Below are 14082 nucleotides of genomic sequence, written 5' to 3' on the forward strand. Positions count from 1 at the left end.
AGTGAAAATGATGCATCTCTAACACCACACCCGTCTGGGTTCAGCATCCCTTTTCATGCTTATTAGCTACAAAAGTTGGCCAAGCTATTTAATCTCTTCACCTCAGACTTTTAAAATGGGGGCAGAAATAAAATTTTAGAGTAATCCTGAGAAGTAAGTGCGTAATCCGTACGAAGGGCCTGGCCGCAGGACAAGGCGCTGTGCGTGCTCTGTGAGGTTCCTGAGTCTCAGCTCTAAGCGCCGGCCCAGGTTCCTTCCGTGTCTGCTGCTTACAGGTCAATTCCTTAACTTTCCTCAAAATTTAAGGAGCAGAATAAAGGATGGAAATAGGAAACCAGGAGACAGATCTTTTGTACGTGGGGAGGGGGCCAGGAAATGAGCGGGGAGGGGACGTAAACGAGTGAAGACGTCTTATGTCCACGGAACAGCTGCCCTCGACAAGTGCAGTCATCACGTACCGCAAACATGAACGAGTAAAAATAGCACGCAAACAGCGTGAGTCCTTACTGCGTGCAGTGGTTGTCAGTACTGGATACGATAGTCCAGTGAGCACCGGCCATCCGCACGCCACATGGGGATGCCGGTTTGTGCTGTTTTTGCTCCCAGTTCCTGAACTGGAATCCATCACTCCCTCCTGTCTTTAACTGGATGTCTGAGACATTGCTTCTCGTACTCCCAGATACCCGTGAGAAGTCCTATGCTTTCCTTCTGTCCTACTCTATCTCTTGCGTTAAGAGGGCAGAGCCAGACTGATTTGTTTCTGAAATCTACCAGGGCACTCACGTTGCGTGACCCAGAAGAACTGAGTAGGCTGCTCTGTGAATTGAACAGAGCCCTGGGCAGTGTGAGAGGGGTATTGCCCGGGAGGGGTCCTCTTGTCCTGTCCCCTAGGTGAGTCAAGTCAGCCCTAATCACTGTGTCTCTAGCTTGTCTGTGGTGTCCCCACAAAAGGAGTTTTGCTACCACCCATCCACCACCCTACTGCCCGTTGTGTTCCAGAACACATCCCCAGGCAGAGAGTTTGACGGTGCCAACCGAGTGGGAAGACAGAAAGCTTCACAACCTGGCGGGGCCCCCCTGGACAAGGAGCTCCGCTTGGCCTTAATGCCACTGCCCTTCTGCTAGGCTCGGGACACACGGCCCCCACATGTCCAGCCCCTGTCCCTGGATGGCCCCCAGCCTGGGCCTTCCTGGCGCCCTGCTGGACTGCAGGGATATCGACGATGGCCCGGCTGGTGGGCAAATGTGAGAAATAACTCATTAACGGGGCTGCACGTGCCCTGTGGAGGGCAGAGAGCAGGCCAAGGCGCTTTCCCCGGGCACTCCATTCATTTTCAAGGGAAAACAATTCCGATCAGAGCTATAAAAAGAGCTCTGGAGATAACGCGGGCCTGTTTGTTTTCAATGAGGACGGCCCTGCCCTGCCTGCCGCCTCCTCCTCCTCCTCCTGTGCCTCCTCCTCCTCTTCTTCCTCGCAGCCCATTTCTCTTCTGTTCTTTTATTCACACTGGGTCACTTTCATTGTCCCCTGCTCAGAACCGTTAGATAAGAATCTGGCTGCGTGGCTTAGGAAAATCCGCTCCTCCACAAAGGCACCGGCCATTGTGCCGCCTGCACTTCAAAGCTCTCTCACGTGATCTTATTTTTATTCTTTCTTTCTTTTTTTTTCTTCAAAAGTATGAACAATGTGGTTCGCATCCGAGACCATCTGTGGGAAAATACATTTCTCGTTAGCTTGATCCTAAGCTGCTGACCACTGGCAAAAAGATACGGTGACTCATGCTAAGATTTCTGAAAATACTTGACATTCTTTCCTGTTCTACACAGTGCAACGGCAAGCGATTAGACCTCAGCAGAGACTGAGGTTCGTGATGTCGCAGCTGGGTTATTCCAGGCCTCGTCGAAGCAAATCTTTATCTATTAACTTGATGTAACTGTGATTAACTTAATGTAGGTAGACTTTGAAGGTGGGCCCAAGGAGGGCTGGAACCGCCTGCATTTTCACAGGCAGCCTGACCTGTCACCAGGCACCAAGGGGACAAGACCGCCAACCCCAGGGACAGAAGGGACAAGGTGCCTAATTCGGGTGGACTGAAGACCCTCCCTCCCGGCTCAGGCTCACCGTTCTGTCACCCTTCACAGTACCCAGGGTCAGTGCAGAGAACAAGTTTGTCTGAACGCAGCTGATAATACACGACAGGGAGCAGAAGTGAAGGAAACGCTGTGGCTGGCTAGGAAGTGGGAACCAAGGGGAAATCTGGAAGCGGCTTCCTGTGACCCGCTCGCACAAGCAGAGCCGCAGATCCCCGGCCTTCTCGGCAGCAGAGGAGTGCGCCATCCCCTGGCGAGTGTCCTCGACCGCCCGGGTAGGGCAGGTGATGTCGCATCTTACGCAAACATCTTGTCCAGTGCCTGGCAAGATGCTCAGACGCAGCTGGGTCTGCCTTTTAGCAGCAGATCCAGCACAGAAACCGGAGTCTCAGGTGTGACTTGAAAGGGATCCAGCATTTCCTTTCCTTTCCTCCGCCTGCACCCCTGGCTTGGACACCAGGGATCACGGCTCCCCCTTCAGTCACACACTCGTCCGTGCTTGCAAGCCTCCCTTCCTCTTTACTTTGTTATTTCCTCCTCTCCTTGCTCTCTCACTGCTCTCGCCAGCACCCATCCAGAGCAGGCAGCTGAGGACCGCATTCTCTTCCTTACTCTTTTCGTGAAGGTGCACGGTATCTTGAAGACCTAGCCCTGTTGCCACCGGGGGTGTGTGGCTGTGTATGTGCACATATATGCAATCATGCATCATTTAACAACAGAGACACCTTCTGAGAAATGCATTATTAGGCAATGTCATGGTTATGCCAACATCACAGAGTGTGAGCACGGAGACCTGACAGATGTCCTGGCCCCCTGCACACCCTGGCTGTACAGTGCGGCTGGCAGGTCCCGGGCCACACGCCTGTGAAGCAGGTACTGCGCTCAGAGTGTAGGCCACCACAGAACAGTGGCAAGTGCTTGTATGTCTAAACAGGTCCGAACATAGAAGATGTCCAGGGAGAGTGCTTGGTGATAGGACCTCTCCCGCTCCATTGTACTCCTATGAGACTGCCACTGTGTAAGTGATCTGTCCTCGACTGCAGTGTCACATGTCGTAAGTCACGCAGTACATGATTCTGTGTGTGTGTAAGTTCTCACTGCTGCATTTTAGTCCAATATTGCGAATGTCATTTGATATTTACCCTTTCCCTTAGGAATGAACCCCTGGTTGCCTCTAACTCCTCATTATTTCAATGGCCCCTGACTTGCTGGTACTTTATGCTGTAGTTCTGATACAATTTTAGTATTATAGAAAAGTAGAAGCAATGGTCCAAAAAGCTCCCATGTACTTGTTAGCCTGATTTCTCTGTCATTTACATTTTGCCCCATTTGCTTTAGCATCAGCAATTTCTCTTTCTCATATATATGCATTTTAATCATTTGGGAATAAGTTAGACATGTCCTCAGCCCCTTCATCCCTAACTATTTCAGTGACTCCTTTCTTTAAGAACAAGAATTGTCTCTTACTTATCACAGTATTATCAAAATAAGGATATTTAACACTGATATAATAGCATTGTCTAATCCAGAGTGCATATTCAAATTTTATCATTTGTTCCACTGACGGCTTTTTCTCCCACACCAGTATCCCATTCAGGATCATGCACTGTGCTGTGGTGGCATTTATTTCATTTCTTAATTTTACCTTTAATTTTTAAACTTGCATTTTTGTACATAAAAGCTATGGGTAGCCAGGCAATGTTTCCACACAAGGAATGTCTTCTTTAATCTCCTTCAGTCGTGCACCTGAACAGATCTGAACATCGAGAACATCTGGGAAAGCACGAGGTGACAGGAATTCTTCACTCCATCACAATCCTATGGGACCCGCTCCTCAGCCTTTTTCCTCAGTCTTGACCTTCTTGAAGGGCATTAGAGTCAGTCACTTTGTAGACACTTCTTCAGTTTGGACTTGACTAAGGTTTTCTAGTGTAAGGTGGTGCCTGCAGTATTTCTTTGCCGGTAGTATTTTTCCCTTTGTGGACAATAAATGGCATATTGGAAGACCCTTCAAAGCTGTGTAAATATTCTGATCCTTCTCAAGCGTCGCTCTGTAGTCTCAGCATTGTCAGTGTCCAGCTCCACCACTCCTTCTGTTGGCAATGGAGCTTGCTCTTAACCACGTTCGCTTACTTATCATTTATTTATTCACTTATGAATTGGCAGAGTGTCTCCTTGTTTAATGAGTTTAGTCCACTATTACCATGACAGTTTGATTATAAGACTGTCATGGATGTGGCCAGGGACAGCCAGGTCGCTGTAGCCTCAGGACTGTTTGGATACAGACCTGGTACTTGTTGAGTGCTCTGCGCTTTCGGGGGTGACCTGGTGTTCTGGCGTCGCCCTGGTCTGCTTTCCCACCCGAGAACCGCCTTCCCGCTGAGAAGCCCCGATTGGCTTCCGTGGACAGTAGCACTGGGAACTGAGCTCTGGGTATTATTTAGAATTATTCTTACTGATTTGTGTGCGTGTGAAAGTATTCTGACATTCATCCCGACACCTCTAGGCTCAGCCCAGCAACACCGGGCTCCGTGTAGGCTTCCTTTCTGCTATGTTTGTAACTCCAGCAAGTGGAAAATCTGGTTCCCACGTCCTCAGTAGATTCGCTCATTTGCCAACCCAGGCCACTCAACAAGCCAGCTTTCTAACTTAGCTGAATGTTTGTTTCTAGTTCTTCTATGTCCCCTTTTCAGAAGTGCACTGTGCAGACCCAAGGAAACAATTTGGCAAGTAGCACAAATGCGTGCAGTCATCCAGCCCAAGAGCTCCCAGACGGGAAACGTTCCTGTTAGCCCAGCAAGCGCCTTCCCCGACCACCCTCCCCCAACACCAACCATTTCTAGTTTTCAGGTAAGTTCCCCACAGACCTCTGTCTCTCTGCCTGTTCTTGATCTCACGCGGAATCACACAGCAGCTGCCCTCTCTGTCTGGACTCTCGTGCTCAGCGTGTCTGAGAGGTCATGCGTGTTGGACACGTCCAGCAGTTCCTCCCCTTCATTGTTCCACAGAATTCCATTGTATCGCTGTGCCGCAACTGATCTATTCATAAGCAGCTGATTGTTTCTCGCCGTTGTCCATTGTGAACGCAGCTGTTGTAAACACTCGTGTAAACGTCTTCTCCCGGAGACCGGCTTCCTTCCATTAACCTTTTAGAGGGACCATCTTTTGTTTTGTTAACTGTCTCTACTGTTTTCCTATTTTCTATGTTGTTGCTTTCTTCTCTTATCTCTATTATTTCTTTCCTAATATTTACAACAGATCTAAATTTTCTAGTTTCATAAAGCAGAAACTTGTATTTTTATATTTTCTCTCAATATAATCGTTATAACTATCTATATCTACAGCTATCTACCTATATCTGTACTTATATCTCTACGTTATTGTTAACCTACTTGTAACGGAAGGGTTTCAATCCTTTGATGTGTATTCAGACTTATTAAATAGTGCGGCATACAGTTTATCTTAGTAAATATTCTCATATGCACTTGCAAAAGAGTGTGTAAACTAAAGCTGTTGATCATAGGAAGGTTGGTACTGTTGTTCATATGTTCTGTTCTTTTACTGCTTTGTTTTCTGTCTAATCCTATTGATTTTTGAGAGATGACAGCTACCCCCAGTTATTAGTCTCCCCTTTTGTTAGCGCGTGTTTGAAGAACACACTGACTGCCTTCGCTGCAGGGAGCTGGCACATGTACAGAACACATCTCGTTGACCCCCTCCTGTCTACCCCGAGACCTTCCCTGTTACGATTATGTGATTTTCTTTCCATTATTCCTATTAATTTTGTTTCCTATATTTTGTCGCACAGGGCACCTGTGTTCCAGGCTTGGTGGCCTCCCGGTGAGCTGGAGGAATCTCACCCCATGCATGTGCTCCTGGAGGAGGTGCCCAGGCCTCTCTCCCATCAGACACTGCCAGCCTTGTGGCTGTGGCCGGGCCTCAAGCTCTGGCAGGGAGACTTCGGTAAGGGGATCCTAAGAGAGGGCCGTGTAGCCAGCCTCTGCCTCCACCTGGCTGGGAGCTAGGGTTTCACTGGCTGCTTCCTTTCCTTCTCCTTTTCCTCTTGGTACTGGGGATCAAGCCCAGGGATGTCGCACCACTGAACTATGTCTCCAGCCATTTTGATGTTTTTCATTTTTGAGACAAGGTCTTGCTAAGTTGCCCAGGTGGAACTCAAACCTGAGGTCTTCCTGCACGTTGGCTCCCGTCTTGTAAGGGTCTGTGCAATGGACAGTGATCTAGGCAGGTGACAATGAAGGAAGAAAAAGAAGCCAGCCTGAGGGTCTTGGAGTTTGCAGCTCCATGGGAGAACGCTTGCCCGGCCCAGAGGCCCTGGCTTCCACACCAGCACAAGCACATGGACCACCGGAAGCACTTTTGAGACACAGTTCCATATGTGAGTCAGGACTCTCCAGAGCAGCAAGACCAACAGGTTCTGAGACATGTGTGGATGGAGAGAGAAAGAGACGAGTGGATGGGTAGATGGTGGATGGAGGATGGGTGGACAGACGGATGGATGGATGGGTAGGTAGATGAATGGGTACATGGACAGACAGGAGGATGGGTGAATGGAGGGGTGAATGGATGGATAGGAGGGTGGGTGGACAGATGGACTGATGGATGGGTAGATGGGTGGATGGATAGTGGGTAGAGAGTTGGTTCACGGCATCATGAATGCTGAGAGGCCCCAGGTCTGCTGTTGACCAGCCAGAGGCCCAGCAAGCTGGTGTGTAGTTCTGCACCTACTGTGAAGGCCTGAGCCCCAGGCAAGGTAATGGTGCAAATCTGCAAGCTGATAGGCTCCAATCAAGAAGAGCCAGTGTTTCAGTGTGACCAAAAGCAGAAAAATGTGATGCCCCAGTCATGCAGAGGAGCTTCCTCTTACGTGGCCTTTTTGTTCTAACCAGGCCTTCACCTGACTGGGCAGCCTACCACACTGGGGAGGGCAGTCCTTTTCCCAGGCTTCAAGAGTCAACCTTGTCCGGGAATACCCTCCTAGAGATGCCCAGGATGAGGTGCAATCAAATACCTGAGCAGCCCTGAACCCAGGCAAGCTGGCACACAACACTGCCCATCAGGCCCTGTGTGGGACGTCGGGCACCTTCCATTCAGTGTGGCTCGCTCCACCCTTCCCATAATCCCTTCACTTACCAGGATCTGGGCTCCAGGCTAAGTCACTACTCTTTATGGAACTGAAAGGGTCAAAAACATTTAATTTTCACCTAATTTAGGAAAACCCTGGTTGTGGGATTATCCTGAGGTATTTCTTGAGAAGACGTGGGAGCCTCATTAGCAATTTTCTTAACACTCCTCCAGTCTTAAAAGAACTGTGAAAGGAAAAACGCAGACCTGTTATTTGCTGTGTTTTGTTTCTGGATGGGCATGTTTCATTTTTAATAAATGAGTTCTAATTGTTGACATTCAATGTCTTAGCCACAGAGGAAATATGACAGGCCACAGCCAAAAGAGGTCAACTATAAGACGTGGAAATTCTGAATAAGAGGACAAATGAGATTCACCGAGGGATAAATATAGTCTATCAAGTGAGCGCTCAGTCCCAGAGGAGAACAACTTTACAGACTCAGCGTTTCAACAGTGCCAGATTCCCATCCACAAGGAGCAAGGCCTGGCCTCTCGTCCCGGCCTCCCCTAGGCCCGTCGCTGTCTCCTCTGCCCAGTGGAGCTCTCTAGAGTCCAATTAAGTGAGACTCCTCGGGGTGAGCAGAGGGGCAAAGCGCTCTGCTGAAAACTTCTGAAGCTCGGAGAAGTTCAGCAAGCGTCAATTAAAGCCCGGGCTGGGCTGCCTTGGGGTTTGCATCCCAGGCCTGAGTTTCTGAGGAAGGGAAGGAGGTGCGATCTCCTCCGCACCATCACTCATTTCTTTTGTCCCACAGAGAGCAGAGCTCTGGCTATTCCCACAGACAGCCGTGCTTAGGTTGGCTTTTTTGGTGTGTGTGTGTGTGTGTGTGTGTGTGCTTCTTCCTGCCAGGCAAGGTGGTCTCAAAAGAGGCAGCCAGCTGTCAGGAAGTAGGGATTCGCAAAGCCGGAAGTGACTCTGGAGTCCTCATTTCATGGTGGGGGCACCTGAGGCCCCGGTGGACTTGACAGTTCGTGTGAGATCTCAGACGCAGCAGCGACCAGGAGCCAGGTGACCTGATTCCTAAACATCCATTGCTCCACCGCGCTGCGCTGCCCATTCGTCCTGATTGTTAACTCCTGTGCTGTAAGGCTCTCGTCTGCTATGGTGCGTGTGTGCACCCATGCATTCTCTCAGTGTTTTCCAGGGAATGAGCGTCCTTGGCTTTCACAGAGACTACAATTTGCTTTTTTTAGTTATTTGCTCTTGGAGTGGGGAGGCAGAGGGTAGAAATACAGACACCTCATTTAAAGCCAGTAGCTTCAGCTTCCGTGACGAAAGGGTTTAGAACACTAGAGTTGAGGAGCTGTGCACAGGGCCCGCAGGCCGCCTTCGCTGTCCCAGCCCTGAGTGACGCCCGGGGAGTGGCTTATCCAAAGGGCGAGGCTCCAGGCAGCGGTGTGGAAAAGTCCAGGCAGTGCTGAGTTTCTGGGCGGTGCGTCACGTCAGGGTGGCAGCAGGTACTGTACTGGGATAGGATGCAGGGAGGCAGTCACGGGCCCAGTGCGCATCCGTAACGCCACACTCCCGCGCCTCATGTGCGAGTGTGCTGGGTGTCGGTCGCCTGTTACCCAGAGCATCCCACCTAATGCCACCTGGGGACAGTGACACAGACTTGCTAATGTGGACCTAAGCATTTCAGGCTTCGCAAAGACAGCATAGAATGGAAGAAAGGACCCGGGCTTTGCAGGCGCCCAGAGATAGCCAGCCAGCTGCTTTCCTTAGACTGAGCTGCACCTTACTTTGAATTGCTGCTCTCGAGTTCCTCTGGCCGATCGGAAGGGCTGGCGGGGCTCCGTACTCACTCCGAGAATGACCCCCACTGACGAGATCGGGGGGAGCGTGGAGCGAGGACGGTCACTTTCCTGTGTTCACTGGACGGGGCTCAGGGGGCCCCAGAGAGCGAATCTAGCATCAGTTCTGGGGGTGTGTGGGTGTTTCCGGGAGGAGTTGCACGGGGACTGGTGGACCCAGCACAGCCGACACCTCTAGCTCACTGCGGCTCCAGTGGAAGGAGAGGAGGGAGGGAGGATTCGCGTCCCGCATCCACTGGCTCCTGCCCCCATCGCTGGCCCCTTCTCAGCCCTCCGGCTTGGGGTGACGAACCCGCCCGCGCTTGGCCTCTGGCTTTCAGAGAGCAGATTCGGGCCCTCCTGGCCCTGCTCAAGCCCATCCTGTAATAAACCTGCTCAGGGGCCCGTGGGGGTCCTGTCTCTCTGGAGACACTTCAACAGGCCACATCTCGTCCTTCTCCCAGCAGCCCTGAGCTGACCGTGGTCCGCCCGACAGGCCTGGCCCACGCCCTCGCCTGCACCGCTTCCTCCGTTGCGCTAGGACGGAGCTCTTCGCCTGGCCGCTCGCAGGTTGCCCTCAGGGAAGGGCGGCTGGCCGGGACGGGAAGGCTGGCAAGGCGGCAGGCCACAGTGGTGCACATGGGGCGCAGGGGGAGCCCAGCAGGCGGCAGCAGGGCCCTGTGCTGGTGTCTGCGTGGTTCCCTCCGTGGCTGTCCCTGAGGACAGAACGCTCGGCCCCCAGTTTCTCCCTGAGAAAGCAGGTTTCCCACCGGCCCCGGCTCCCCCGTGAACCCCGACTCCCGGAGCTGCAGCCCTGGAGTCATGTGCTGAGGCTGCTCTCGAGAAGCCCCGTGTCAATCCCTCCTTTTCCATTCAAAGAAACTGAGTCAGAGGGCAAGTATCTTGGCTAAGTCCACATGGCAAGGTCAGGAGTCAAAGGTCAAACCACCTCCTCCATTCTGCCCAGTGCTCCCTTAGAGAAGGGAAACAGCGGCGTGGGGATGACAGAAGCACAGAACGTGCCTGTGCTTAGAATCAGCAGAACTGTATCAGAAAGTCTTCTTTTAAGAAGGAAATGTGTTTTTATAATCCTTCTTCTACAGCTGGTGGGAAAAGGTCCTTCGGGTCCCCAAGGAGTCTTAGGAAAACCTCCATTAAATTCTGGTTTTCAGATCGGCCTGAGTCATAATAACCATAATAAACCCTGAGAGCATGTTTTCTTAGCGTTCTCCTTTAGTGTGGGAAGGGAGAGCAGGAAAGGAATCAGCACACATTACAAGAACACGAAGATGTGCCAGTCGGGAAGGTGCCATCCCGGGCCCTGCCTGGCCACCTCCTCCTGTCCAGCCAGGGAGCCAGGGCAGAGGCTGGATGGGTACGGGGACTAGGTGGACATAGGCGGCCTCCACGTGGAGTCATGCTCTCTCCCACAGGGGACGTGGCCGTGCTGCTCCCCTGCCTGGCACACTTTCCCGCTCTGACCCTGCCTGCCCCCACCCCCGAGTCTGGGTCCTCTCGGGCATAGCTGGGCTGTTGCTGGAAGTCTCTACTTTTGCTCCTCACACAGATACTATTTGCACGACCCACTTAACCCCAGGGGTCCTCTGCTGCCCAGTGAGCTTGGTTCACAACATGGTGACTCGGGGCCAGTGTGCTTGGCTGGTGCCCACCGTGCTGGGTCCGAGAAGTTGCCTTGGAAACCTCAGGCTTTGCAGAGACTGCTCCGCTGCTTCTCTCAGCCTGGGGCCAAACACAAGATCCAGACGGAACCTCGGATGCACCACTGAGCAGATAAAGTGGGTCCAGAGGCCAAACCCCTCCCCCTCTGTGGACCCTGGGGGAGGAGAGGGCCTTAGAGGGGACCCCACCCCACATAGGTCCAGTTTCATGGCTTCTCCCCATGGTAACTCTGTAGCACCAGCCCCAGGCGGCAGTGCGGTGTGCTGAATTCATCAGAACTACAGTTCTCCCTTGGAGCTGCTCTAAGATCAGAGTAAACGACCTGCAAACGCGTTCTCGGAGACACCGGTGACACCTTCTATCCGCACATCTCCTGGCAGGCAGGCTGGTGGCTGCTGCCAGGCACCTTGTACTCGGGGACTCTTCAGTCCTGGCACCACTGGGGTAGTGTCATCATCCCGCCCGCCTGACGACATCCAGACGACCCCGTGAAGGTCAGGCAGCTTCCCGAGGACATGGCTCGGGGAAGCAGAACCAACAGGGGTGGGTGCGCTGCCAGCCACCTGCCACTCTCACTGCCTGTCTCATGAGACCCAAAGGTGTCCAGCAGAACCAGGAAGTGCTGATGTTGGACCCGGAGCACCGGCTTGCAGTCTAGACACTGCCGGCCCAGAGCTGGGAGCAATCAGGTCATTCCCAGCTGTGATCCAACAAAGGGAAAAGCTCTCCACACACCAGCATTGGCTTTTGTTGTTTGGTTCTTGTTTACTTTGCAGCGGGGGCTGGGGAGAGTCCAGGGTCTTGAGCAAGCTAAGCGGCGGAGTCCTGCTTCTGCACCACACCCAGCCCCGAGCTGTCACTAAGGTCTTGACCCCCTACCCCAGCCCCCAACATCTGGTCTCTGAGCTGTGTGCACAGCCGGGTGTGTGCCCTTGTGCCTCTCACTCAGAGGTGTGAGCAGGGCTCTGAGCTGTGGACACCCTGCCCGGGGGCTGCTGTGGGGACCTGGGGACGTGCCCTGCAGTGGGCCAGCCTCCAAGGGGTACAGGCGAGGAGGAAGCAGCCCAGGCTGCTGTCCCTGGAGGAGGAGACCTCAAGGAAGCCCAAGTGCTACACACAAAGCCAGAGGACTAGGGGAGGAAGCAAGTGAAGTTGTCATCACGTTTATTTCTTTTTTCCTCCCCCATTTCTGCCAGGGCTTCTCCTACCATCCTGCTGTCTGACTTCTGAGCCACACACACATTCCCAGCCCTCCTGTTCCCCTCACCACAGCTTGGCCAGGACCGCTTTGCCACTGCAGAGGACCTCCACGGGAGACGAGGCAGGGCCTGCGTGCGCCGCCTGAGCTCCCACCTGGGGCTCTGAGTACAGAGGGGAGAACCTTCCTTCTGGGGTATGTGGCACCCCCATGCCGCCTCACGGCCTCACCTGCCCAGCACTGCACTCCCGTCTGAGCGCTGCGATCCAGACTTCAACCAAACCAAAACCGAGGCTGCCGTGCGCTGGCCTCTGTGTTGGGGACCCCAAGAGAGCCCTGGGACACGAGGCTGCTGAGGCGAGTGCAGAGGGGACTCTCATCCAAGGACTCCAGGAGGTCCCTCCTGAAGCCACCTGTCAGGCCCCTCCGCACACCGTGTCATCCACGTCCCCACAGGAAGCACACAGCACCCTTTGGTGGCAGTTCTCGTGGGACAAGTCCCCAACTCACCACATTCACTCACGCTGGGACTGTCGGCTCTTCACACAAAAAACCCACCTCAGCCAGGCATGGGTACACACCTGCAACCCCAGCCCTCTGGAAAGCCGACGCAGGAGGATCACAACTTTGAGCTAAGACTGACTGTTTACTAACTTAGCAAGACCCAGTCTCAAAATAAAAAATAAAAAAGGGTTGTGGATGTAGCTCAGTGCATCCACTGTCTGGGTTCAGTTCTCAGTACTACAAAATAAATAAGTAAATAGATGTGATAGATAGATGGATGATAGATAGATAGATAACGGATGGATAGACAAGTAGATAGATGACCGATTGACAGATAAGTAGATAGATGATAGATATAGATAGACAGAGGAAATCCAGGCCGAAGTGTTCTGTAACTTCCTATCAATGTGTAACGCATGTTCAGAACAGTCCACACTTTCACACAGGGGGTCTGCACAGGGAAAGGGGCACCCACGTCAGGGACAGAATCTTTCCTGCCCAGAGGTGCTCCCTACGCTCCAGCCCCAGCCTCCCGCCCCTCGGATCAGCGTTGCTCCCAGGGATTAAGAATCTGTACCGCACAGGTGCACAGAAGTCTGGTGTCTCGCCCAACAGCATCTAGGGGGTCAAGAGGAGGCCCGCCTAGGGGCTCCACTTATTTTCCACCGTCCAGACACCTAACTCCTCACTGCACACGGGGAAGGTTATCTGGGTGAGAAGCACAGCCATGCGCGGAAGGTCAAGTCCGAAGGGAAAGTGAGCTGAGATAAACAAGATAGGGCATGGTAGAGTGAGAGCTACCCGAGGCCAGGCCCGGCAGGACCCACCGTGAAGGTGGCAGAAGCTGAGACACACATTGACATTTGTTCCCAAGGGAGAGTCTTCAGCCTGGCTGGTCTCAGCTCACCTCCCCCACTTCCAGGGGCACTGTTTTATGCCAAACCACCCCCAGTGCTTCTGCACTTTAGACAAGCATCACACAATGGAAGAGTAATGTGAGACACATACGTAAAGTACATGTAGCACGAAGTTTACCATGAGTGACAGCCAGCACATTCCCAGTACTGCGGGACCGACACCACCGCCTAGGTCAGGAGCATGGCCACTGCCCGGAAACCCTGTGCCCACAGCACAATCAGGTTCCAGCTCAGAGCCAGGGCAGAGGGGGTGAGAGGCCTCACACCGGCATGCAGGACAAGGCGCCCCAGGTCCCCTTCCACTTGAACGTGTCTCGTAATTGTATTAGAAAGGTAATTCTCATCATTGATTAGGTAAAATTAATCCTAATAATTAGGTAAGTTAATTCTAATAATTTAGTTTGCCCAGCAGACCTAAATGATTATCACTTCAACATGTGACCACTATAAAAATAGTGACAGATCTCTTACACTTTCTGTTTACACTGGGCCTTTGAAATCTCATGCATTTTGCACCTGCGGTGCGTCTCAGTTCAGGCTGGGCCGTTTTCAAGCAGTATGGCCTCTGGTGGCTGCAGGTGACACAGCTCGACTACATGGCTCTAAACAAGTCGTGGAATGCTATTGTTAGTGTTTAGATCAAAGTGTCCCCCAGAAGCCTCCTGCATGTGATCGAATCATGGGGTGCTGTACTCATTGGTGGATTCATCCAGGGTGAACTCAAGGCTGACTGTGCTAGGAGGAGCTGGGGTCAGGTGGGAG

The sequence above is a fragment of the Chinchilla lanigera genome, unplaced genomic scaffold (assembly GCF_000276665.1).
Source record: "Chinchilla lanigera isolate Chin_1 unplaced genomic scaffold, ChiLan1.0 scaffold00119, whole genome shotgun sequence".
In the NCBI taxonomy this organism is placed as follows: Eukaryota; Metazoa; Chordata; class Mammalia; order Rodentia; family Chinchillidae; genus Chinchilla; species Chinchilla lanigera.